This window comes from Halichoerus grypus, chromosome 8 (assembly GCF_964656455.1).
Source record: "Halichoerus grypus chromosome 8, mHalGry1.hap1.1, whole genome shotgun sequence".
Taxonomy (NCBI): domain Eukaryota; kingdom Metazoa; phylum Chordata; class Mammalia; order Carnivora; family Phocidae; genus Halichoerus; species Halichoerus grypus.
In genome coordinates, this window is record NC_135719.1 from 125,911,656 (window position 1) to 125,914,715 (window position 3,060).

Below are 3,060 nucleotides of genomic sequence, written 5' to 3' on the forward strand. Positions count from 1 at the left end.
AAGGAAAGGGAAAAGGGTTTCCTGAGCAGCTAACTTGTGTCTGCTATACCACAGAACTTCCGGGATTCTTCTCTCACTTGGCAGAAACAAAGGTCAATTCCATCAATTCCTGAGACACAGTAAGAGCCAAAGGTCTCACTTCTGACTCTACAACAGCCTCGGATATCTAGAAGGAAGTAAGGAACGCTAACCCCAAATTTACATTTTATTTCATATATTTTAACCATAGTAACAATACTTCTAATTATTTTATTATTTTTCTTAAATCTTCTACCACCTTGTTTACAAAATATGCATGATATATGAGATCAATATTGCAGGGGGAAATACGCATTCATATGCAATGAAAAAAGACTGGGAAGAAATATACCGAAATGTTAAACAAGATTATTCCTGCGTGGTGAGGTGATCAGTGACGTTCACTTAGTTTGTATGCATATGGATTAGTATTTTTCCAATTTTTCTAAGATGAAGATATGTTTGCTATTTTGTAATCAGAAAAGATAATTATTATAAAAATAAAAATCATTATGAAAATAATAGAAATGTTATTATAAAAAACCGATTCCTCTGTACGTTTGACAGCTGTGAGAAGCAAGCGGGGAGGCGGGGCCAACTGAGAAGCATCTGTTTCATTCAGCTTGAGGCTGAACAACTGGATGACCTTGAGCTCTGGGGAGCCCCCTCTGGGCTTGTCAGTTCTCCCACCTCAGAAAGAACAGAACTGACCAACTTCCCAGGGTGACTGATCCATCCTGAGGAGAATCACTCTTGTGCTTGATGTGGTCAGATCATTTTCTCTACCTGAACTCTTCCCCCTTCAAGAGTGGAAAACATTTGTCTGCTAGGAAGACTTCTCCCTAATGACCTCTGCCTCCCCGATTTCACAGCCACCTACTCAGAAACAAATCTTCATTTCAGTTTATCAGAGTCACATTGAGGGGTGGCTTCCCCTGGGCGTGGGGTTCAAACCCTAACACCCACCCACTCACACACACCCACCCACTCTCACACACACAGACACACTTCCTACTATGTGATATGGGGCAAGTCTGTTAACTGCTTAGCCTTAGTTTCTTCATCTGTGAAATGGGGCTAAAACCCTTCATAACTGATGTCACACACTGAAAGCATTTAGGACAATGCAGGGCACATAGTAAGAGTGTTTTAAAGGTTATGTGTGGGAACTGTGAAGTTAGACAAAATTCCTGCCCTTGTGGAGCTTACAGCTTAGTGGGAAAAGATAGACATTGAATACATAATTAGAGATGTAGTGAGTGATTAAAAAAATGGGGGGGTGGAATGACATAGGAGGTAGGATTTATCAGATAGCCCTTTTTTTCAGATGGAGAAACTCCGGCTCAGGGAAATTCAGTACATTTCTCTAGCTCACACTCTTAGCCAAGTGGTGCAGCTGGGACACAGACCCGATATCCTCATCTCCAGCGCCTGTGCTCAGGGCTGCACGGTGACTCTCCAGAGTCCTATGCACTTTGCCTTTGTGGGTCTCTTCCTCCGTTAAAAAATATATTAAAAATTATATTTTTACAACTGTATTGATATAAAGACAACTATAACCCCAGCTGGGTTTTCATTTTTTTCCTTCTGATCTTAAAAGAAATTACAACATTTTCATGGCCTCCTAAAAGTATCATGGGCCCCAGGCACAGTCATAGGAAGGTGAATAGGATAATATCTGGTTCCCTAAGGAGTCCAGTGGAAGAGACATAAAAAGAAAACAATTAATATTCATAACAGTGATTTTAGTTTAGATGTATTAAGTGCTTGTTCATCTCATTTAAGTCTCTTAATAAACTAAGAATTCATAACTAATGTTAGTTTCACTTGGCAGGCAAGGACACTGAGACCCAGAATGTTGCCATTGCTTGCCCACAGTGATGCACTTTTCGGGGACAGGGGTAGGATTCAGTCTGCAAACCACGTCTGGATTCTTCCCTGTCGTGCTGCCTCCCAGCCATAGTGCCGAAGGCAGATGGAATACCCGCCGCATCGAGGCATGAGCAAGGCGCTCAGACTCAGTGGTGCATGCTGACAGAGCAGGGTCAGTGTCTGGGCACACTGAGGTCAGGGGACACTTGGCCTCTGACCATTGTCTCTCTACTCAGCACCCAGATGTCCCCAACCACCAGGATGGAGGCCTCTTTCCTTTCCTCCCACTGGCTTACCCTCTGCACCTCACCCCAATGTGGCTAGTCCGAAGCCGGCCAGGAAGAGGTTAAGAAGCACCCTTTGAGCTGTGAGTGTGGGCACAGTAGATCTGAGAGGGGGTGAACCACACACACCGGGAGTGTTTCATGGAATGAAGAGGCGTGTGGGAAACCCTCTCGCCTGCACCTGGGAGCCGATCATCATCACCCACATACAAGAGGACGATGCCAGTGATGTATGTTTCTAGTTAAAAAGACTTTTCTCAAACACATTTTGTTGCTTCTAACCAGAACCCTTGTGAGATTGGTAAAAACAGACCATATTGCATATTATCGCGTGACTTAACCCTTCCTTAAAATCCTGCCAAAGCTCCTGCTGGCCTTCCCCGGTGTGGCATTCAAGGCCATCCTCCTGGCTCCCTGCTGCTCTGGCTCCTCATCCTACCTTCCAGCGGGGCTGAACAGCGGATGCGTCCTTCCAAAACTATTCCAACCTTGTCACCTTGAACCCTACCCTAGAATAACCCGGGTTATGTGACTTGCCCGAGGACACACAATTAGGAAGCGATGAAGCTGATTCAGAACTAGATTTGTCTCACTCCAAAGCACATGCCAAAGAGAATTCCCTTAGGGGTCAGTGGTGTCCCATCTAGTCATGTGAATTAGGTAAGTGGCTCATAAATCCAGCTGGTGCAGTGCCCCCCCCCCCCGCCCATCCCTTCACCTGGGGAACACTTGTGTCTAATCTACGACTCAATTCAGTCACTGCTACACTTTCAGTGGGTTTTTCAGGTTTGAAGCTCATTTAATAATGATCAAGGTGGTGGCAGAATCAGGATGCGATGATTTTCTTTGGGGAGAGATGTCACACCTGAAGATGAAGAAATGGCGA